This window comes from Mobula hypostoma, chromosome 24 (genome assembly GCF_963921235.1).
Source record: "Mobula hypostoma chromosome 24, sMobHyp1.1, whole genome shotgun sequence".
Classification (NCBI taxonomy): domain Eukaryota; kingdom Metazoa; phylum Chordata; class Chondrichthyes; order Myliobatiformes; family Myliobatidae; genus Mobula; species Mobula hypostoma.
The window spans coordinates 41,509,102-41,534,056 of NC_086120.1; the positions used below are offsets into that span (position 1 = coordinate 41,509,102).

The 24,955-nt window shown below is 41.8% G+C and overlaps 2 protein-coding genes across 5 annotated transcripts in view; one reads left to right on the forward strand and one right to left on the reverse strand.

Annotated features, from left to right (window-relative positions):
* stk11 (serine/threonine kinase 11) overlaps positions 1–24,955 on the reverse strand; it is a 140,951-nt gene that overhangs the window by 14,203 nt on the left and 101,793 nt on the right. The gene's annotated exons all lie outside the window — the stretch shown is intronic.
* LOC134337458 (uncharacterized) overlaps positions 11,574–24,955 on the forward strand; it is a 28,069-nt gene continuing 14,687 nt past the window's right edge. For both annotated transcript variants that reach the window (XR_010016007.1, XM_063032488.1), the window contains exon 1: positions 11,574–11,779. The gene's annotated coding sequence lies outside the window, so the exon portion shown is untranslated. The remainder of the gene's footprint in view (positions 11,780–24,955) is intronic.

Genomic DNA, 24,955 nt, shown 5'->3' on the forward strand with positions numbered 1-24,955 from the left:
TAGCACTGGCCACCACAGACTCGTAGAACATCCTCAGCATAGTCCAGCAGATGTTAAAGGACCTCAGTCTCCTCAGGAAATAGAGACGGCTCTGACCCTTCTTGTAGACAGCCTCAGTGTTCTTTGACCAGTCCAGTTTATTGTCAATTCGTATCCCCAGATATCTGTAATCCTCCACCATGTCCACACTGACCCCCGGATGGAAACAGGGGTCACCGGTACCTTAGCTCTCCTCAGGTCTACCACCAGCTCCTTAGTCTTTTTCACATTAAGCTGCAGATAATTCTGCTCACACCATGTGACAAAGTTTCCTACCGTGCAGTGCTTACTGTCCTCCTAGCTCTGAACCAAAAATAAATTACTTTGAAACATTGCCAATATGAAAACAAAAGGTTACAAACTTTAATTTAGCAGTATGGAGTCCAAATGTGTACTAAACCTTCTCACAGCATAAAGCTACAAGAATTCTTCAGCTGTGAATTCAATATCGACAAGATGAAGTTAGCTCACCTACCGACACATTAATCAACAGAGCAATATATAACTAGCTGCACTTGCTTGGCAGAAGATTGTCTAATGCATTAATTAATTTTTAAGGAATAGTTTCCAAGGGGACTTTATTGAACCTTATTGAATTTTGAAAGGCACAGGTAGAGTGGGCATGGAGAGGATGTTTCCAATAATGCGAGAGTCCAGGACCAGTGGGCACTGACTCTGAACAGAATGACATCCCTTTACAACAGAGATGAGGAAGAATTTATTTAGCCAGAGGGTGGTGGATCTACGGAATTCATTGCCACAGACGGCTGTGGGGGCCAAGTCATTGGGTATATTTAAAGCAGAAATTGATAGGTTCTTGATTAGTCAAGATGTCAAAGGTTATGGGGAGAGGGCAGGAAAATAGGACTGAGGGGGATAATAAATCAGCATGATGGAATGGCAGAACAGACTCGATGGGCTGAATGGCCTAATTCCTCCTATGTCTGATGCTCTTATGGTTTTACTTTGGAAAACGTTGTGCCTTTTATCATTTTCTGCATTAATAGAAATCTATTGGATTGATCCACAAAAATATCACTTGTGTTAACCATGGCCTAGTCAAGTTTTGGGTCAAGGGCTACTCCAGAGATTTAGTGTCAAAATCTAACCCAAGTCCCCAGTGCATTATTGAGGGAGTGTTTCAGATTCCCGGAAAATATTTTAACTGAGTACCCAGTTAGCCTTCCCCAATAGAGAAAAATTAATTCATCTGTCAATAGTCCAGAGAGCTGTAGAGGTACCCAGATCAACCTGGCTGACACATTTTCTATATTACAGCAGTGGCAACATTTCAAAAGTAGCTCAATTGCTGGAAAGTAGATTGGGGTGACAGTGTTACGCAAAGCAGAGAAACACTGAAGACAATCAAATTTGTTTCCTGTGAATGTACGTGACAAACTAAAGATTTAATTCTAACCTTTGCAAAACATCAATGAGAAGTAGATACTTACATTCACATGGAAAATGATTTAGTATGTTTGAGACTGAGATTAACATAATGTTCACAAGCTCAAAGTAAATTATTATTGAAGTACATATATGTCATCATATTCAACCCCGAGATTCATTTCCTTGTGGGCATTCACAGTAAATACAAGGAAGGAAACACAATAGAATCAATGAAAAGCCGAACACAATACAGACAGACAAAACCAATGTGCAAAAAGACAACAGACTGCACATGCGAAACAGAAAAAGCACAACATAATAATATTAATAAATAAATAAACAATAAATATCAAAAATATGAGATGAAGAGTCCTTGAAAGTGAGCCCATAGGTTGTGGGAACATTTCAATGATGGGGCAAGTGGAGTTGAGTGAAGTTACCCCCTTTGGTTCAAGAACCTGATGGTTGAGAGTTAATAACTGCTCCTAAACCTGGTGGTGCAGGTCCTGAGGTGCTTACACCTCCTTTCTGCTGGCAGCAACAAGAAGAGAGCATGTCCTGGGTGGTGAGAGTCCTTGATGATGATAAAGCAATAAAAGGAAATACAAAATGACAAAAAGTAAAATCAAACAAATAAAATACATGAAATTCTGACAGGACTTCATAAGTTAAATATAGGAGAGTTATGAATGAAGGTAGGCAATTTAAAATACTTGTATTTTGGTGTCATAAGTAATACACTACGGCACTCTGGAAAGGCAAGATGAAAGATGCATTTATCTTTTCAGATGTCTAACGTAATGCTTGGTCATGGGTCTATTCTAAAATACCCTGAGCATCTGAGCAACATTATCTGGCAGAAGTGACATCATTTTAATGATGGTGGCATAATTTTAGAGAGTGGTGGATGCATGGAACGTGGGGTGGTGGCAGAGGCAGTTACATTAGGGGTATTTAAGATGGACAGGTACAGGGATGATAGAAAAATGGAGGGCTGTGGAGGAGGGTAAGGTTAAATTGATCTTAGAATAGGTTATAATGTCGGCTGAACTTCGTGGGCTGAAGGACCTGTTGTGTTCTATATTCTATGTGAAAAGAATAAAATTAATATTCTCTGATAAGTCTTGGTTTTCCAGAAATTAAACCAAATATGCATACTGCCATGGCGATGAGCCTCTTGCTTGGAAACGACTTTCTGAAGATTCTACAGGGTTGTGTGTTTTCACACTCAGCAGTACCCTCTGAGACGATAAATCACAGGGAGGAGCTACCTGGCAGAAATGCAACTTGTCTGTAGTTTTGATAATGAGGATACATGCAAGGAATAGCTAGATATGGTACTAGACTCATAGAGTGAGACTGAGGAATGGTCTAGGTTTCATCTATGTACCTATCCAAGAGTGTCTTAAATGTCCCTAATGTATCTGCCAGTACCACACACCTTGGAATACATCCACGCCAACCAGTAGGCACTCATCCCCTATTAATCCCATTGCCCAGCCCATGGCCTGTGCTAGCAAATTTCAAATCCTCATTTAGAGAATTTTTTCTTTTTTTTTTGAGATACAGTATGGATTAGATCCATGTGGCTCCAGCCCAGCAAACCCCGATTTAATCCTAGCCTCATCACACGACAATCTACAATGATCAATTAAACAGTAGGTCTTTGGTCTGTGGGAGGACATGCATGCAGCCACGGGGAGAAGGTACAATCTCCTTACAGGCAGCGGCGGGAATTGAACCTGTGTCACTGGACCTGTAAAGCGTTGTGCTAACCACTCCACTACCGTGCTGCTCTAAATGCTGGCAGTGGCTCTGCTTGCACCACTCTCTCAGGAAGCGCATTCCAAGCTCTCACCACTCTCTGGTTGAAGGTCTCCCTCAGATCTCTCTGCTGAAAGGTTTTAAACCTCAAACTTCCTTAAGAAAAATAAAATGTGATCTAAGTTACTCATTAGGAGCCGTTTTATTGCATACTTTTTCTTCCCAGGAAGAAGAGGTAAAAAATGCATGAGGAACCAGGAAGATCAGAGATCATCTGCATGGAAGACAACAGAAGAACGGAAACAGGCAAGTGTTGTTGAACAACCGCGGTTCACTTTGGTTGCTTTCATTCTTCATCTGAAACAAACTCTTCCAATCGACCCAAATTTTTGATTCAAGTTCTTCGCAAAAGCTGTTATTTTCTTGTGAAACAAATGCAAGTTAACAAGTTTAACTCTGCAATGATGGTGCAAAATTGTAGCCACCCATGAGAAAAGATGCTTATTCAATTACTGGGTGTGTTGTTAGAGACAGCAAGTTTGACAGAGACAAATTTTGAGCTCTTTATGCCTAACATATGATATTATATAATTACAAAGATTTATTTGCTTTCTTGATGTCTTGTACATATGCACACAGTACGATTGCATATACGCACTGGACAACTGGGGGTTGGTCTCATTTCTTATAATTGGATCCTTTCAGGTTCCTAGCTCTGTGACTGCCAGTAAGCAAACAAATCTCAAGGTTGTATAATTTAAACATTCTTTGAAAATAAATGCACTTTGAAATATCTTTGAGCCATTCAACGCAATGGCCATTCTACCAGAGGATCATAAACACAAGAGCTTCTGCAGATGCTGGAAATCCAGAGCAACACACACAAATTGCTGGAAGAACTCCGCAGGTCAGACAGCATCAATGGAAACAATTGCCGAGACCTGAAGAAGTTAGAAATTCAAAGTTCAGAGTACATTTATTATCACAGTATGTACACATTATACAACCTTGAGATTCGTCTCCTTGCAGGCAGCCACAAAACAAAGAAACCCGAAAGAACCCATTGAAAAAGAAAAAGGTCAAACACCTAATATGCGGAAGAGAAACAAATAGTGCAAACAATAAAAGTAAGCAAAGAACATTTAGAACTGAAGTTCATGAAAGTGAGTCCACAGCCATGAAGCCAGTTACGGACGAGCCAGGAGCCTGCTCGTTGCAGGCCACAGCCTCAGTTCAGTGCAGAGATGAGTACACCTCACCGAGCACTGAGCTGAACGTCGACCCATCCCTCTCCTCTGGCTCCGACACCCTGACCTTTTCAATCTGGCCCAGTACTTAAATTGGTGTCGTTACTCACTCCTGCACCCAGGCCCTGCCACTCCAATACGCTCTCGGACCCATAACTCACTGCCCCGACCTTTCCAATCTGGTCTGGCGCTTAAGTAGGTCAGAGATCGGCTCTTGGGTCCAGGCCCCAAGGGTGTCAGTCGGACACTGTTTATTCATTTCCATAGATGCTTTCTGACCTGCTGAGTTCCTCCAGCACTTTTTCCATGTTGTCCTACCAGATGAGTGATCTTCATCCTGTGTGGAAGTTTGCAAAGCCGAATTCTTCATGATTGCTAGTCACTTTGTTCTGAATTGATCAATCAGCCAGGCCTTAATTCATACACCTTCAAAACAAAGTTAGATTCGACAATCGAAGGATTTTAAAATCACAAGCCATGTTATGTTGTTGCAATAGACTCAGCTGCTATAGATACGGGATTCTTTGATACAATCCAACAGAAATCCACCAAATTCCCTTCAACCACATTAAGCAACTCCTAAACACTTACAACTGCAATTCTGATCAAAAATCTTCAGACTGAGAGGCCACCTCTGATTTATTCTCCATAGATGCTGCCTGACCTGCCAAGTGTTTCTTGCATTCTCTGTTCCTATTTCAAATGCATCACACCAACAACTCCACTGTTTTTCTCAGTTGATGTGCATATAAAGGATTAGCTTTATTTGTCACACATACATTGAAATACACAGTGTAATATGTCGTTTACATCGAATCAAATCAGTGAGCATTGTGCTGGGCAGCCCACAAATGTCAACAGGCTTTTGGTGCCAACATAGCCCGCCCTGAACTCACTAATCCTAAGCGTATGACTTTGGAATGTGGGAGGAAACCAGAGCACCTGGAGGAAACCCAAGCGGTGATAGAGAGAACATACAAACTCCTTACAGACAGCAGCAGGAATAGCGTTACGCTACGCTACAGTGCCACTCCTCTAGTGGCGCAATGGTAGCGTAATAATCCAAGCGCTGATTAACGTTCAGATTTTTATTTTTAGGCTTTTAGGAAAAAAAATAATCTAATATTAAATATATGAAGGTTGTAATCGGCATGCTAAAAGACAGCTCCTTAGGAACAACTGTTATAGAAACAGGACACAAACAGGAAACACAAAACAAACGATTGAAAGATAGTAAGGCTGCAGCTTTGTCAAAGAATCTTTATTAACCTCATGAAGGTTTTTACAAGGTGCCTTATTTTTTTAATGTAATTGCAAATATATCACACCTGTAGGTGGGGAATTGTCTCGAAAAGGAGGACTCATGCAGATTTCTTCCTCGGGTTCTTCCACTAGTGGACAGGGAGGGGCTAGGTTGGTGCCCCTCAATTTTGTAGTGGGGGGGCACATGAGTGGCAGCAGTCCTATTGTTTTTAAGAAATGTAATGAAATGCTACTTACCATATTGACTGTGAATGTAAGAAAGTACAAAGTTCAAATTTTATTACAGGAGATTCATTTTCCTGTGCGCATATTCAGCAAATCTACAGAATAGTAACTATAACAGGATCAGCGAAAGATCAACCAGAGCGCAGAAGACAACAAACTGTGCAAATACAGATATAAGTAAATAGTAATAAACAACAAGAATGAGGTAATGAAATAAAGAATCCTTGAAGTGAGATCATTGGTTGTAGAACAATTTCAATAATGGGGTGAGTGAGTGTAGTTATCCCCTTTTATTTAAGAGCCTGGAGGTTGAGGGATAGTGACGGTTCTTGGACCTACTGGAGTGAGGCTCGTGTACTTCCTACTGCTGGCAGCAGCGAGTAGGGAGTACGGCCTGGCTGGCTGGGATCTCTGATGATGGGTGCTGCTTTCCTGTGACAGTGTTTATGTAGATGTGCTCAATGGTTGGGAGGGCTGCACCAGCGATGTGCTGGGTCCAATCCACTACCTTTTGTAGGATTTTCTGCTGAAGGGCACTGGTGTTTCCATACCAGGCTGTGATGCAGCCAAGCAATATACTCTCTACCGCACATCTATAAAAGTGTCAACAAACAAGGCATTGTGCAGTTTATTCTTGTAAATTTTTTTTTATTACGAATGAAGTTTATTTTGATTATAAACAGTTTTCTTCCTGGCAGTGCATAATGTACTGCAGCAATATCACCAGAGTATCTTTTCCAGTCACTCCCTATGGCAGAGAGGTAAGTTATCACAGTACACTGTTGGACGAACATCAATTACACTAAAGTAGCTACCACCATTGTAATGAACAACACTGCCAGTAATTGGGAGAGAAATAAAGATAGGAATGAGGTTTCAATCATAGTTCCAATTTACTAATGGACCTCATCCACAGTCCTGGCAGTGGAAAATCTAAAACATGCAACACAATGGAACCACTAATATGTACTGACATCACTATGATTTGTTAATGGAGCTCAAATTGTCAGTCATTGTAGACAGTCCAAGCACAGAAGTAGTGTGAGAATAGGAAGTCAAGCTCTGTGTCAATATCCATGGATCGGTGTCAACACGATTTCCAGGATTTTTTTTAAAACAGTTTGTTCATCACAATAGAGACAGCTGTCAATACTTAACCTTATGTTTAACCTTGGCAGCTGACGAGCAGCAGCAGCCTGCTGCAATACTCTCAGTGGCCACTTTTGGAGGTGCAGCAGCCTACCAAATAAACCCAGTGCGGTCTTCTGCTGCTGTAGTTCATCCGCTTCAAGGTACACTTGGCTGTGAATTCTTTCATTAACAAGGCACTTCTGCCCACCAAACTGCTGCTCACTGGACGTTCTCTGCACCATTCTCTGTAAACTCTAGAGACTGTTGTGCGTGAAAATCCCAGGAGACCAGCAGTTTCCGAGATACTCAAACCACCCCATCTGGCACCAACAATCATTCCACAGTCAAAGTCACTTAGATCGTATTTCTTCCACATTCTGATGTTTGGTCAGAACAACAACTAAACCTCCTGACCATGCCTGCATGCCTTTTCATTCTTCCTTTTTAATTTCTTTCACTGACTCTGTTATGCTTGTTATTCTATTATGGTTTTGTTGAGCATGTTTGCAAGAAAATGAATCTCAGGGTTGTATCTGGTGACATATGAACTTTGATAATAAATTTAGTTTGAACTTTGATGTATTGAGTTGCTGCCACATGATTGGTTGATTAGATATCTGCATAAGGTGTACCTAATAAAGTGGTCACTGAGGGTATCGGTCAACAGCATAAATGAACCGCATAAATCAAGCCACTACAGCTCACCCCTCCCCAACAACCTGGAACTGCCAGAAGACCAGGAGTTTAGAGCTCACACCTCAGCAGAATTACAGTGCGACGTGTGACTTCTCTATCACAGCCTCTGAATCAGAATCAGGTTTATTATCACCAGCATGTGATGTGAAATTTGTTAACTTAGCAGCAGCAGTTCAATGCAATACATAATATAGAAGAGAAAAAAAAAATAATAAATAAAACATAATAAATAAACAAGTAAATCAATTACGGATATTGAATAGATTATTTAAAAATGTGCAAAAACAGAAATACTGTATATTAAGAAAGTGAGGTGGTGTCCAGAACTTCAAAGTCCATTTAGGAATCAGATGGCAGAGGGGAAGAAGCTGTTCCTGAATTACTGAGTGTGTGCCTTCAGGTTTCTGTTCTTCTTACCTGATGGTAACAGTGAGAAAAGGACATGCCCTGGGTGTTGGAGGTCCTTAATAATGGACGCTGCCTTTCTGAGACACCGCTTCCTAAAGATGTTCTGGGTACTTTGTAGGCTAATGCCCAAGATGGAACTGACTAGATTTACAACCTCCTGCAGCTTCTTTCGGTCCTGTGCAGTAGCCCCTCCATACCAGACAGTGATGCAGCCTGTCAGAATGCTCTCCACAGTACAACTATAGAAGTTTTTGTGCGTATTTGTTGACATACTAAATCGCTTCAAACTCCGAATAAAGTAAAGCCGCTGTCTTGCCTTCTTTATGACTACATCGATATGTTGGGACCAGGTTAGATCTTCAGAGACCTTGACACCGAGGAACTTGATGCTGCTCACTCTCTCCACTTCTGATCCCTCTATGAGGATTGGTATGTGTTCCTTGGTCTTACCCTTCCTGAAGTCCACAATCAGCTTTTTTGTCTTTCTGACATTGAGTGCCAGGTTGTTGCTGCGACACCACTCCACTAGTTGGCATATCTCACTCCTGTACGCCCTCTTGTCATCACCTGAGATTCTACCAACAATGGATGTATCATCAGCAAACTTGTAGATGGTGTTTGAGCTATGCCTAGCCACACAGTCACGTGTATACAAAGAGTAGAGCAGTGGGCTAAGCACTAGAAAGTTGAGGATCCAATTACAGAGGGAGGTACAGACTCCCAGGTTCTGCAACTTCTCAATTAGGATTGAGAACTCCTATCAATATGTAGAATTTGGAGCATACAGTACTGTGCAAGTCTTAGACATTATATATATATATATATACACACATTATATACACATATACACATATACACACACACACACACATTTATATTAAATAGCTAGGGTGCTTAAGACTTTTGCACAGCACTGTAGTAATTTTATGTATTTAATTGTATTGCTGCCACAAAAAAAAATTTCATGACGTATGTGAGTGATGATAAACCTGATTCTGATATGGGTCTCTATTGTGGACTGAGAGTGGGAAGGGGGCAGGGAGAGGGGAATCATGGTTGGGGAGGGGAAGGCGGGAGGGGGAGGAGGGAGCACCAGAGACATTCTGTACTGATCAATAAACCAATTATTTGGAATCAAATGAATTTGCCTGGTGTCTCAGGGCTGGGTGTGTCTGCACCCACACCAAACCACCCGTCCCTGGCGCTCCTTCTCTGCCGCCTGTCCCAAATCCCTCCCGCGGCACTCCACCCTGGCCATTCCCAACATCTTTTGCTTCTGCCAGATTTTCAAACTTGATTTCTGCTCTACATTGACAAAAACAGTACTGTGCAAGCCTTAGGCACCCGAGCTATATACATGTACCGAAGACTTTTGCACAGAACAGTAGAGCGCAGGAACAGGCCCCTTAGCCCATCATGTTGTACTGAACTAATCAAACTTGTAATAAAACTAATCCCTTTTACTTGCACAGTGCCCGTATTCGCTGCACATTCTTGTGTCTATGTAAGAACCTCATTAACATCTCCATTGTATATAATGGGGGGATGGGGGTGGGGGGGAAATTAGGTCAGGAGCTAACTAACAGAGATGCTGCAAATGCTGGAAATCCAGAGCAACACACACAAAATGCAGGAGGAACTCAGCAGGTCAGGCAGCATCTACGGAGGGGAATAAACAGGCAATGTTTTGGGCCAAGACCCTTCTTCAGGACAATTGATATTAAGAACTTTTACAATATTAACAATTGATATTGGTTAGAGGGACCAAGAATAATGTGACCAAATTTGCATTTGACACAAAGATTAGATTAGATTAGATTATGAGGACACTCAGTCCTCGTTTATTGTCATTTAGAAATGCATACATTAAAAAATGATACAACTTTCCTCCAGAATGGTATCATAAGAAAACATAGGACAAACACGATGGATGGGTTTGTGAGTTGTGTGGAGAACAGGATGGGACAAGAAGTTGGCAAGTGAACATTATTGACGGAAGTTAGGAATATATTCAATTTGGATAGAATAATGATCATGGAAATAAGTTAAACAGAGTGAAATTGCAAAATGCTGCGGTACAAAGAGAGATGAAAATCCAAAAAAAATGAAACACGGTTTGCATGCAGATACAGCAAGTATTTTAGAAGCTAACAAAATGACAGTCTTTTTTGCAAGACGGACAGAGTATAAAAGTAGGAACATTTTAGTGAAACAACTCAGAACATTGGTGAAGCAGCCATTGCAGAACAGAGTGCAGTTTGTAGAAATGGACTAAGTTGCTTTGGAGTGGTAAGGTTGATCACTGAGATGAAGTATTTAGGTTGGCACAATAGTGTAGTGGTTAGCATAATTTTATTACGGCACCAGCGACCCAGATTCAGTTCCTGCCACGGTCTGTCAGTTGATTATATATCCTCCCCGTAATTGTGTGAGTTTCCTCTAACATCTCAGAGGTGTACAATTTAGGAGGTCATTGATCACGTGGGTGTAATTGGGTGGCACAGGCTCACTGAGCCGGAAGAGTTTGTCACTGTGCAATCTCTAAATAAAAGATAACTTACTAAATAAATAAAAATAATATAAAAGAAACAATCGTACAAAGAGATATTGGGCTCTATACACAGAGCATGGAAGAATGAGAGGTTGTCTTACTGAAATGTAAGATACTGATGGGGTTTAACAGAATGAGTGTTAGAAGGATGCTTCCTTTAATAAGGGCACCTCAAACAATGGAGCATCGGTTAGTCTTGCGAGACCATGGATCTGCGCCTGGAAAGTCTTCACTCTCCAGGGCGCAGGCCTGGGCAAGGTTGTATGGAAGACCAGCAGTTGCCCATGCTGCAAGTCTCCCCTCTCCACGACACCAACGTTGTCCAAGGGAAGGGCATTAGGACCCATACAGCTTGGCACCAGTGTCGTCGCAGAGCAATGTGTGATTAAGTGCCTTGCTCAAGGATACAACATGTTGCCTCGGCTGGGGCTCGAACTCACGACCTTCAGGTCGCTAGTCCAATGCCTTAACCACTTGGCCACGGGCCCACCCAACAATGGAGCAGAGTTTCACAGTAAGGGTGAGCTCACAGAGAGCGGTAGGCAGTGTCCATTATTCAGGGAGCGGTGTCTCAGAAAGGCAGCGTCCATTATTGAGGACCTTCAGCACCCAGGGCATGCCCTCTTCTCACTGTTACCATCAGGTAGGAGGTACAGAAGCCTGAAGGCACACACTCAGTGATTCAGGAACAGCTTCTTCCCCTCTGCCATCCGATTTCTAAATAGACATTGAACCCTTGGACACGACATCACTTAAAAAAAATATATACAGTATTTCCATTTTTTGCACGTTTTTTAATCTATTCAACATATGTATACTATAATTGATTTACTTATTTATTTATTTTCTCTTCTAGATTATGTATTGCATTGAAGTGCTGCTGCTAAGTTAACAAATTTCACATCACGTGCCGGTGATAATAAACCTGATTCTGATTCTGCATCGACTGGGATTCTGTTCCCACTGCTGCCTGTAAGGAGTTTGTGGATTCTCCTTACGACCATACTGGTTTCCTCCGGGCGCTTCTGTTTCCTCCCACATTCCAAAGATGCACAGGTTAGGGTTGGTAAGTTGTGGGCATGCTATGTTGGTGTTTGGAAACAGGGCAACATGTGTGGGCTGCCCCAGCACATCCTTGGAAGTGTTGGTCATTGACTCAAATGACGCATTTCACTGTAAATTTCAATGTACACGTGACCCAAATAAAGCCAGCCTTCTTTAAGGCAGAGATATTGTAATTCTCTACTGTACCTCAGAGAGTTGGAGGAGCAAAGTTACTGAATGTTATCTTGAATCCTCATAAATTACAGATCTCAATGATCAATTCCTACAGAAGCAATTTTTCCCCATCAATTCCAGCTGCCCTTAATTGAAGGGAAGGTGTGGAATACAAGCGCTAATTTGTGAAAGAAAAGCCTCCCTCCCTGATTCAACCCACACAATACCCTTGAGCTAATCTTCTGATATTTCTCCCACACAATGAACGAACATTTTGGCCTGATTGCATATGACAAGCAAGAGCGAATTCTCTCAGCATCCTTGATAACCTGAAAATTATGAATGTGCGACACATACAAAAATTACAATGCTTTTTCATAGACTCATTGATAACAACAGCAAGGAAAAAAAGGCCTTCAGCCTAACGAATCCATACTGACCAAACCAATTTAAAATAATCCTCAACCTTCACATCAATTCCACCTATATTCTATCACTTTTTCCGTAAACTTGGAGGCAGGATTAGAGTGAAACATTTTTCTAAATGTTAAAGCACATGCATTTTTATATAATTCTTTATTTTTATTGAATTGCTTACTCGTTATAATTGTTGAATGTTACTATTTCGCACCAACACACCACATGCCAATGTATATGGGGAATAAAGTTGGTCCTTGATGAACAGCATTGGGAAAAGTTGAGAAACCAGAGCAACCGGAACATTAAGGAGTCGGTGTATACCACACTCAAGACTACCCTGCCATACAATAAAATCATGGTCAGTCTGATCTTACCCTCAAATCTACATGGAGCACTCTCAGGAAAGCAGAATCCATCATCAAGGACCCTCCCCCAATTTCAAAGTTAGCTGTCTTCTCGCTTCTGCCATCAGGAAGGAGGTACAGGAGCTTCAGGATTCACACCACCAGGTTCAGGAACATTTATTACCCCAAACCATCAGGCTCTTGAATCAGAGGGGATAACTTCACTCAGTTTCATTCACCCCAACACTGAACTGTTCCCACACCTATGGACTTAACTTCAAGGATTCTTCATCTCATGTTCTTGAAATTAATATTTATTATTTGTTATTATCATTTTGCTTGTTTTGTTTCTTTGTATTTATTGTGAATGCCCACAAGAAAATGAATTTCAGGGCTGAATATGGTGACATACAGTATTGTGCAAAATTCTAAGGCACATATATAGCTAGGGTGTCTAAGGTTTTTGCACAGTACTGTATTTAACAACGTGGAGCAGAGAGCGAATTCATAAATCTGGTAGGTGCAAAGGATGTTGGGAATAGTGAGGGTGGGGTGCCGTGGGAGGGGTGTGGAACAGGTGGTAGAGAAGGAGGGCCAGGGGCGGGATAGGAATGGCACATCCCTGAGACACAAGGCAAGATCATTTGATTCCAAACAATTGGTTTATTGATCATTACAGAATGTCTTTCTGGTGCTTCCCGCCTCCTCCCCTCAATACATAAAATTACTACAGTATTGTGCAAAAGTCTCCCACAGTCCTCCATCCTTGCTATTTCCAACATCCTAGCTATATAAATGTGCCAAAGACTTTCACACAGTACTTTGTTAATAACTTTACTTTGAACTTCTGAACAAATCTACCTTCTTGTATGGTCCTCATAACCGTCCCAAGAATCAAAAACCTATCCCACTTAACCCTGAACGTATAAAATATGTCAGCATTTTGGGGCACAAAATTCCAAACACTGATAGGCTTACCAGAGCAGAAATTTGTCCGTATTTCAGTCGAGGTGTTTAAAAAGATCTTACTTAAAAACTGAAAATGCAGCAACTAAAGCACAGATGCTACTCAACACACTGACAGCAATATAAAGTTTCAAATCAATTTCTGTTTATCAGGATAATTAGAACTAAAAGAAACTTTAGAGGAAGAGAAGGGGCTGAGGGCAGAGAAAGAGAGAAATATGGTGAAGACCAGCAAAGAATCAATGGCAAGTTGTAATGGTGCCAGGTGATGGAGTCCACCCAAACAAACATGGCTCCGTCAGCCTAAATATCACCAAGGATCTCACGTGGTCTGTACGTACCGGCTGTGTGGTGAAAAAGGCACAACAGCACCTCTTTCACCTCAGACTGTTGGAGAGGTTTGGTATGGGCCCCCAAATCCTAAGAACTTTCTACAGGGGCACAATTGAGAGAATCCCGACTGGCTGCATCACTACCTGGTATGGGAACTGTACCTCCCTCAATCGCAGGGCCTGCAGAGAGTGGTGCAGACAGCCCAGCACATAATAGATGTGAACTTCCCACCATTCAGGACACTTACATAGACAGGTGTGTAAAAAGGGCCAGAAGGAGCTGATTCACCCCAACCACAAACTATTCCAGCTGTTACCATCCAGGAAACAGTACCACAGCATAAAAGCCAGGACAACCAGACGCCAGGACAACTTCCACCAGGCCATCAAACTGGTTAATTCATGCTGATATGATTGTATTTCTATGTTATATTCCTATTATTATAAATTACTATAAATTGCACATTGCACATTTAGATGGAGACATAATGTAAAGATTTTTACTCCTCATGTGTATGAAAGATGCAAGTAATGAAGTCAATTCAATTCACTGCAGTGTTTACAGATGAGTTGGAATATCGATAGTTCCTACATGCCCTTACAAAGAATTTTTGAAAAAGTATAGAATCAAAATTACTCAATTAATTTAACTGACAGAGAACTGGAGTCCATACATCGTCATGTGTCTGCCAGCTCCTAAGACAGCAACCCATCGATCCGATTTCTCCATCGTCGCCTTATACAGAAATTTTGTTGTTTTGCAGCAGCAGGACAAAGAGATCAATATTACTACAAATTAAAAGTAAATAAATGGCACTAAGGGATAATAATATGGTAATTTTTTGTTTGCTCAGTTTCACCATCATTCTGTACTGGTGATTGTTCGAGCCAAATGATGACAGAGAAACCTGTGTGGGAGAGTCTATAAAGTGGAAAGGCCATTGCACTGGGGAAGTTCCAATCTCTCGACCCCAGTGGTACGAGCAAGTGTCACAAACTGGGGTCTTCCTTGGCTGCAGTGGACGACCATGACATGTTCTATTCCTTGTCATGCCTTTCGGTCTCTATGGTGCGTATCATCCTATAAACTGCAGTATTGTGTACAGTTCTGGTTACCATCCTACAGGAAGGATGCAATAGTGATAGAGAAAGTGCAGAAGAGATTCACCAGGAAGCTGCTTGGAATATTTATAAGAGGAGATTGGAAAAGCTGAGTTTATTCTATCTGGAACATGGTAGGCTGAAGGGTTATCTCATAGAGGTTTATAAAATTATGAGGGACACAGAAAGGACAGATAACCCACAAGACCATAAGACATAGGGGCAAAATTAGGCCATTTGGCCCATCAACTCTGCTCCACCATTCCATCATGGCTGATTAATTATCCCTCTCAACCCCATTCTCTTGCCGTTTCCTTGTAACCTTTCAAAGGACTCAAAGTAAATGTATTATCAAAGAATGTATGTAGTATACAACCCTGAGATCCGTCTTTTCCACAGACAGCCATGAAATAAAGAAAACCGTAGAACACATTCAAAGAAAAACATCAAACCCCACTCCCCTCGACCCCTATGCACAAAAAACAAACTGCACAAATGGCAACAAAAAAAAAACACAGAATATTTCAGATCAGCTTAGTGTTCGTTATCTGCAGGCTGCCCCAATTCAAAAAGCATCCAAAAATAGCAACAAAAGAGTGACTAGAAAAATAAAACACATCATAACATGAATTAGAGTTCAACCTACAAACTGCACCCATTAAACCTTGCTCCGGCACCATCCTCTAACAGCATCAAGAGAGAAAGAGATATCATTCATACACAAGGATCTTCCCTCGGGAGCAGTGAGAGGGAGAGACCATCACACGCAGATTTAAAGTGAGAGAGGAGAAACTTAGGAGATCATATGCTAAGTTTTTTCATGTGGAGTGCGGTGAATATCTGGAAACAGCTGTCAGAAGTAGTGGTGAAGGCAGTAGATTGACAACATTTGGATAGGTCGATAGAACATGGAACACTACAGTACAGGAACCCGTAGGTGCACAGCCAACACCAAAATTCACAAAAGGTTAGTTCTGACACATGTACATCGAAACATAAAGCAAAATGTGTCACTTGTGTCAGTGACCAGCTCAGTCCGGGGATGTGTTGGCGGCAGCCCAGAAGTATCGCCATGCTTCTGATGCCAATATAGCATGCCTACGACTCACTAACCCTAACCCACACATTTTCGCAATATGGGAGGAAACTCACGCAATCACAGGGAGAACGTACAATCTCCTTACAGGCTGTGCTGGGAGATAAACCCTATCTTACGGTTGTTGCTGAAAAGCATTACACTAACCACTACTCTACCAGAGCACCCATCAGTACAGATTTAAAATGATCAAATACAGAGAATATATTTCACTTCTAACATAAGCCAAATTAACATGCCAGTTCATCCTTACACCTGGCACAGGAAAACAGAACATTTCTTTCTTTAATATCAAGTTGCTTTGTATTTAAGTTTGGCTTATTAGCAAAACTAATATGAATGGAAATTGGTCAAGGTTTTTGTTTCAGAAGGCTGGCCTTTATATTGCAAATGTCAAAGAAACAAAAATGTGGACAGAAAGACTGTGGTGAAGCAGGTGCATGAAATCCCTCCAACTGCTTCTCATTCACTTGGACTGGACAGCCACTGCTGCTTCTATAACTAGTCAATGCTGTAGCAGATTTCCTGTAATACCAGTCACACGTAGTGTATGCAAGCACAGATGAGAGATAAATCCCCTTCCAGTCTTCGCTTCTGCCTGCCGAGAGCCATCTGGACTTTCGCAGCACAGCAGGGCTGAGATCAAATACACAAAATGGACAGGAGCCTGAACTCATACGCAATTGCATCCACCCCCTGCTACCACCCCAACCCTGCACTATAAATTTGTGATCATTTTCAATAGGGAATGGATATCATCACTCGGGTTCCCTGGCGTTCTCTATCATGTCCCCAATCAGGCAAATGACAGAAGGCAAATTAGAGAAAACATTGATTGGCACAGTGCCCATGCCATAAATACCTAGGTACTGATAGGAACAGCTTTCATGTTGAAAGCAATCTTCTAAAGAGAGGAAATAATGAAAACTCATCGGTAATCCATTAAATCAGGGGTTTAATGCCCTGGACCAATACCATTAAGCAAGGGGTCCATTAGATCCCAGGTTGGGGACCCCTGCATTAAATGGTATTCATATCACTTCTTTTTTCACTTTCCAAATACTCATTAGATCATAAGATACAGGAGCAGGATTAGGCCATTCAGCCCATCGAGCTGGCTCCACCATTTCATTATGGCTGATCCAAATTCCCTCATAGCCCCAATGTCCTGCCTTCTCCTTGTATCCCTTCATGCCCTGACCAATCAAAAATCTATCGACCTCTGCCTTATATATACCTAAAGACTTTGCCTCCACAGACACCTGTGACAAAGAATTCCACAGATTCACCATCATGGCTAAAGAAATTCCTCCACATTTCCATTCTAAAGGGACACCCCTCTATTCTGAGGCTGTGTCCTCTGGTCTTAGACTCTCCCACAACAGGAAACATCCTCTCCACATCTACTCTATGGAGTTCTTTTAACATCCAGTAGGTTTCAAATAGGTCACCCTTCAATCTTTGAATTGTAGGATATTTTGGATGTAGGTTTTCATACATGGCTGTATAGTTAGATAGATTTCAAAACAGAAAATGCTGGAAACACTCAGCAAGTCAGGCAGCATCTGTGAAAAGAGAAACAGTTAATGTTTCAGGTCCTGGAACCTTTGACAAAAATAGATGTAGATCATCTGGAATGAAAATTATTTTCTGTGTATGGTATTGAATATTATCAGACATGCTATAATTAAAGGTTTCAGCACAAAAGTTACCAAATTATTCTCAAAAGTAACAAGCAAACTTTTCATGGCATTTATACATGAGGTATATAGTGCACTCAGTGGTCACTTTATTATGTAATCTAGTGTGATCTTCTGCTGCTGTAGCCCATGCACTTCACTGGAGGTGACAGCAACTCAATGCATATAAGCATGTTGGCATGGTCAAGAGGTTCAGTTGTTCAAGCCAAACGACAGAATGCAGAAGAATTGTGATCTAAGTGACTTTGACTATGGAATGATTGTCGGTGCCAGATTAGGTGATTTGAGGTAATCTCAGAAACTGGGGATCTCCTGGGATTTTCATGCATAGTCTCTAGAGTTTAGATAGAATGGTGCAAAAAACAAAAAAAAACATCCAATGAGCAGCATTTCTGTGGGTGAAAATGCCTTGTTAATAAGAGAGGTCAGAGGAGAATGGCCAGGCTGATTCAAGCTGACAAGAAGGTGACAGTAACTTAAATAACCACATGTTATAACAGTGGGGTGCAGAAGAGCATCTCTGAATGCACAACACATCAAACCTTGAAATGGATGGGCTACAGCAGCAGAAGACCATGAACATTACTCAGAGGCCACTTTATTAGGTAGAGGAGGTACTTAATAAAATGGCCACTGAGCATATATGCATATAACAAGAAACTTAAACCTTGAACTCAAACCTATACAAAATTAAAACAGGTTTCTTTGAAGGTTTTCCAATCACAAATAAAAACATAAGCAGACATCATTAAAGTCCAAGTTTCACAACAGTTTTTTTTTTAATTTTTAAAACAATCCAACAATATGTTTTTAAATATAAAATTTGGAAACCTCAAGTAAGCTGAAACAGCAGGTTACATCTCTGTGGAGTAACGTGAAGTTTAGAAGTTTGCACAAATTCAGCATGTCATCCAAAACTTTGACAAATTTCTATAAATACACTGTGGAGAGTATCCTGACAGGTTGCATCACAGCCTGGTATGGAAACATCAATACCCAAGAATGGAAAGTGGTGGACACGGCCCAGCCATCGCAGGAAAAGCCATCCCCACCATTGAGCACATTTACAGGGAGCGCTGCCACAAGAAAGCAGCATCCATCATCAAAGACTGCCAGCCAGGCCTTGCTCCCTTCTCACTGCTACCATCAGGAAAGAGGTACACGAGCCTTAGGGTCCGCACCACCAGGTTTAGGAACAGTTATCACCCTTCAACTACCAGACTCCTAAACCAGCGTGGATAACTTCACTCACCTCAATACTAAGATGATTCCACAACCTATGGACTCACTTTCAAGGACTCTACAACTCATGTTCTCAGGATTATTTATCTTTTTCTTATTATTAGGTTTTTTTGTGTATTTGCACAGTACATTTTCTTTCACACATTGGTTGTTTGCCAGTCGTTCTGTGTAGTTTTTCCATTGATTCTATTGATTTTCTCTGTTCTGCTGTCAATGCTTGCAAGAAAATGAATTTCAGTGATATCTGCGTACTTTGATAATAAATTTACTTTTAACTTTGAACCTAACAATGTTTCTTTTTAATAAATTGGGAAATCTCAAGCAAGCTAACAGCAGATTACAACTCAAAGGACTAACGCACCATTCAGTGGAAAAGTACAAGTGAATTCATTTGCTACCTCTATGGCAGAGCAGGAACTGTCTTGCAGCGTCAGCAAAACATGTAATTCATCGGCTGGTACATCAACACAGCTTGGTCTGCTTTGTTTCCATCCAGGGGGTCAGTGTGGACATAGTGGAGGATTACAAATACCTGGGGATACGAATTGACAATAAACTGGACTGGTCAAAGAACACTGAAGCTGTCTACAAGAAGGGTCAGAGCCGTCTCTATTTCCTGAGGAGACTGAGGTCCTTTAACATCTGCCGGACGATGCTGAGGATGTTCTACGAGTCTGTGGTGTCCAGTGCGATCATGTTTGCTGTTGTGTGCTGGGGCAGCAGGCTGAGGTTAGCAGACACCAACAGAATCAACAAACTCATTCGTAAGGCCAGTGATGTTGTGGGGATGGAACTGGACTCTCTGACGGTGGTGTCTGAAAAGAGGATGCTGTCCAAGTTGCATGTCGTCTTGGACAATGTCTCCCATCCACTACATAACGTACTGGGTGGGCACAGGAGTACATTCAGCCAGAGACTCATTCCACCGAGATGCAGCACAGAGCGTCATAGGAAGTCATTCCTGCCTGTGGCCATCAAACTTTACAACTCCTCCCTTGGAGGGTCAAACACCCTGAGCCAATAGGCTGGTCCTGGACTTATTTCATAATTTACTGGCATAATTTACATATTACTATCTAACTATTTATGGTTCTATTACTATTTATTATTTATGGTGCAACTGTAACGAAAACCAATTTCTCCCGGGATCAATAAAGTATGATTATGACTGTGACTGTGACTGTGACTGTGACTGTCCCAAATGCAGTGACCTGGACTCAATCTAATATCTAGCGCTTTCTGTGTGGTGTTTGCATTTTATCATTTGACCATGTGAGTTTTCTCCAGGTGCTCCATATCTTCACACATAGATTCATTGGCCACTGTAAATTGTGCCTAGTGTCCAGGTGAGGAATACAATCCGGAGGAAGTTGATGGGGACATGGAAAGACAAAAGTAGTGTAAATGGTGAGCAGCTTCAGTTTCCTAGATGTCAACACCATGGTGGATCCATCCTGGATCAGGTACATTGATACAATCAAGGCGACGGCACATCAGCAGCCCGACTTGAGTCTGATGGACAATGGAGAGCATTCTGACTAGATGCATCCCATCGCGATATGGAGGCTTCAATACAGAGGACCACAAGAGGCTGCAGAGGGTTGTAAACTCAGCCAGCTCCATCACAGGCACAACCCTCCCCCTCCACTGACAACATCTTCAGGAGGCAGTGGCAATCATCACTGAAGACCTTCACCATCTGGGACATGCCCTCTTCTTATCACTACCATCAGAAGCCTGAAGACCCACACTCAATGACTCAGAGACAGCTTTCTCCCCCTCGGCCATCAGTTTCTGAATGGTCCATGAAACCCATTTCCTCGTTGTTGCTCTATTTTTTTTATTATTAGAGGTATAGCAATGGTAACAGGCCTTCAGGCTCAGGAATCCGTGCCAACCCAATACACCCATGCTACCAGTAAACTTACTGATCTGTGCATCTTTGGAATGCGGGAGGAAACTGGAGCATCGGGAGGAAACCCACGCAGTAAATGGCAGAACATACAAACTCCTTAAAGACAGCAGTGAATTTGATATGCGCAGACTCATGGAGTAATAATGCCCATTTCTGAGCTGATTCAAAGTTCTAAGTAACTTTATTATCAAAGTACATATATGCCAACATATACAAGCCCTGGGATTCATTTTCTTAATAATAACCACAACAGAATCAATGAAAGACCACACCAACTTGGGCATTCAACCAGTGTACAAAAGACAATGAACTGTATTAATACAAAAAGAAAAAAAAAATAAACAAATAAGCAATAAATATTGAGACCATGAAATGACAAGTCCTTGGAAGTGAGCTCATAGATTGAGGGAACATTTCAGTGATGGGGCAAGTGGAGTTATCGCCTTGGTTCAAGAGCCTGATGGTTAAGGGGTAGTAACTGTTCCTGAACCTGGTGGTGTGAGTCCTGAGGTTCCTCCATGATAATGTGGAAGCAACATGTGCAATCATCTAAACTTCGAAATGCAAACTCAAAGTACAAGTCAGGCTCTGCAGTTTGTCTTAAGAGTAAAATTCAGCAGTGTCAAGAAAATCATTCTCCCCTTCTGACGGGAAGTTAGACGTCAATAATACAACCTTAAGTGGTCTGGGAGGAGTCTGCATGGTCCCACTGTGTTTGTGTGGGTTTTCCTTGAGGTGTTCCCGTTTCCTTCCACATCCCAACAAATGCCGATGTTGATAGCTTATTGGCCAGTGTAAATTGTCCTGGCAATGGTGAGTAAAGGAATCTGGAAAGGGCTCAGGAGAATTTTAGGAGAATAAACTGAGATTAATGTAATTGGGTACTTGATGGTGGTCAGGGATTTGCTGGACACATTTCTGTACTGCATTCTCGATGACTATACTATTTTCTTTATACGGTATATTTTGCCGATTAACCAAAGTGGTTTTTAGTTCTGATTTAGTGAATGTAATCTCATGACTTGAAGCCTACTTCAAAGCATTTACTTAACTCCACCAAGCAAAGAAAATGCATTTTTGTAGGATGTAGTTATCCCCAAAGAAATTCAGTTTGCCTTTCCACGTCCTAAGCTATTAAATTACTAATTCTTAATAAATTAAACATTTTATCTATCCCTAGTTTCACGCTTTGCAATATGGCTGTGAAAAGCTTTTTCACAAATCCCTCTTCTCTAAAAGGGAGAGGGAAAAGATGCAAGGAGATTAACTCTCGAAAAGTGACCTTGGAAAAATTGTCGAAACTCTCTCCGAGTGAGTCACTCACACAGCACCACTACCACCGCATTAATGAGCAAGTGCCAGAGGAAATCTTGAAGCAGGATGATATTTTTCTACTCTCCTTCAAGATTCAGGTTTATTTGTCATCTGTACATCACAATATACAGTGAAATACGTCATAAACACAAGAGATTCAGCAGACACCGGAAATCCAGAGCAACACACACACACACACACACACAATGCTGGAGGAACTCAGCAGGTCAGGCAGCAGCTATGAAGAGGAATAAACAGTTGACATTTCGAACCAAGACCCTGCATTGTTTGCGTTAACAACCAACACACCCAAAGGTGTGCTGGGGCCAGCCCTCAAGTGTTGCCACACATTCCAGTGACAATATACCATATATCCAATGTTCAAGAAGAACAACACGGAACACAATCAACAAAACAACAACAGCAAAACAAGCTCCGTGTTCCCTCCCACCTGGTACAAACACAGTCCTTTTACCCTAGACAGGAACTCTGCCTCCAGCAAGCTCAGACTTCCAGACATTGGGCTTCGATTTCTCCAGTGCTCTCTCTGAGTTTCACACACTCAGTAGACTAAGCATTAATCTTCTGTACATCTTAAGTTTAACGAAGTTATCCATTTTATAATAACCCTATGGAAGACACACAAGCAGTGCAGCAACAGGAACTAGTACCACCTGACGCTGCCCGAGAATCTAGCAAATTATATGTGTACTGTATCAGATGGATTGCTGTAATTGCACAATTTGTCTTATTATGCACAATGGCTGTTTATCAGTCTCTGTTGTGTAGTTTTTCATTGAACCCACTATGTTTCTTTGTATATACTATGAATGCCTGCAAGAAAATGAAAGTATATGAAGACATATACATACTTTGATGATAAATTTACTTCTGAACATTTTGAACCATGATGTACAAGTACAAGGACATGAATAAGAGGAGAAAGATGCTGGAAATACAAATTTAGAACCTTAAAAAAATGGAGTTAAGGAAATACCCAGCACAATGGGCAGCATCGTACAGAAAGGAAAAGAGTTTTTATTATTACAAACTGAAGTCCTTTCATGAGAACTGGTCAGCTGTGATATGAAATGGAACAGCAGTTTATCTGAAATTGTTGAATTTGTTATCAGGTAGCGAAGGCTGCCACAGGCTGTGTTGAGCTTTGTTGGAACACTGCCGAAAAGCAAACCCAATGGGAGGAAGGAGGAGAGGGAATTCCTGGGGTGGCTGGGTGGAGTGTTTCATTCTGCTGGTTGCTTTACTGAGGCACCAAGAAGTATAAATACGAGAGCACAGAGGGGTGCAACACGCACAAAATGCTGGAACTCAGCAGGTCAGGCAGAGTCTCTGGAGGAGAATAAACACAGAGGTTTCTGTTGTACGCTGAGCAGTGTCCACAACTCTCTGAAGTTTCTGGCAATAAATTCAGTGGGAGCATCATGACATTACTCTCCTTCCAATCTCTGCTGCCCTCCAACTCTTCGATCCTCCTTCCGCTCTCCCTACCCTTTTAATTCTGGAGTCTTACCCCTCCCTTTCCAGTCCTGACAAAGGCTCTCAACCCAAAACACTGACTGCTTATTCATTTCCATAGAAGCTGCCTGGCCTGCTGAGTTCCTCCAGCATTTTGTGTGTGTTGCTCTGGATTTCCAGCATCTGCAGACTTTCTTGTGTTCACTCTCCTTCCTTTCCCAGACTCTCTCATCACACAGACAAGCAGTCACATACATCTTTACAAAGGTTCAAAAGATGTAAAAATGGCTGCAAGGAGAAATGGAAACAAACCATCCAAGGGGAGGGAAAGAGGACAGCTGATAACTATTTTAATAAGTAGAGTCAGTGAATACAGATGCCCACTTCCTCTCTCCCACCCTTTGACACAGAAACCATCCTGCCTGGATGCATCGCAGCTTGGTACGACAACTGCTCTGCCTGTGACCACAGGAAACTGCAGAGAGTTGTGGACACAGCTCAGCACATCAAGGAAACCAGCCTCCCCTCCGTGGACTCCGACTACACTTGGTAAAACAGCCGGCATAATCAAAGATCTCACCCACCCCAGAATTCGCTCCTCTTCCCCCTTCCCATTGGGAACGAGAAGTCTGAAAGCACATGCCACGAGGGTCAAAGACAGCTTCTATCCTGCTGTTATAAAACTATTGACCGGTTCTCCTGTACAACTATATGCCCCCTTGACCTCATGATCTACCTTACTGTGACCTTGTACCTTACTACCTGCACTGCAACTCTATTTTTTTTAATCTACAGCGCAGAATAGGCCCTTACACCCCTCAAGCTGTGCTGCCCAGCAACCCCCAATTGAACCCTAGCCTAATCACAGGACAATTTACATTGCCCAATTAACCTACCAACCAGTACGTCTTTGGAACTGTGGGAGGAAACCAAAGCACCTTGTTCTGTAGGTAAAAATTCCTTGTTTACTCCTTGTTATGAAGGAGTTTGGGGGAGAATCAGAAGAAACCCGCACGGTGAATGTACAAGCTCCTTACAGGCAGCGGTGGGAATTGAACGCGGGCACTCTAGTTATTGTTTTACCTTGCACTACCTTAGTCCACCTTTGTAATGAATTG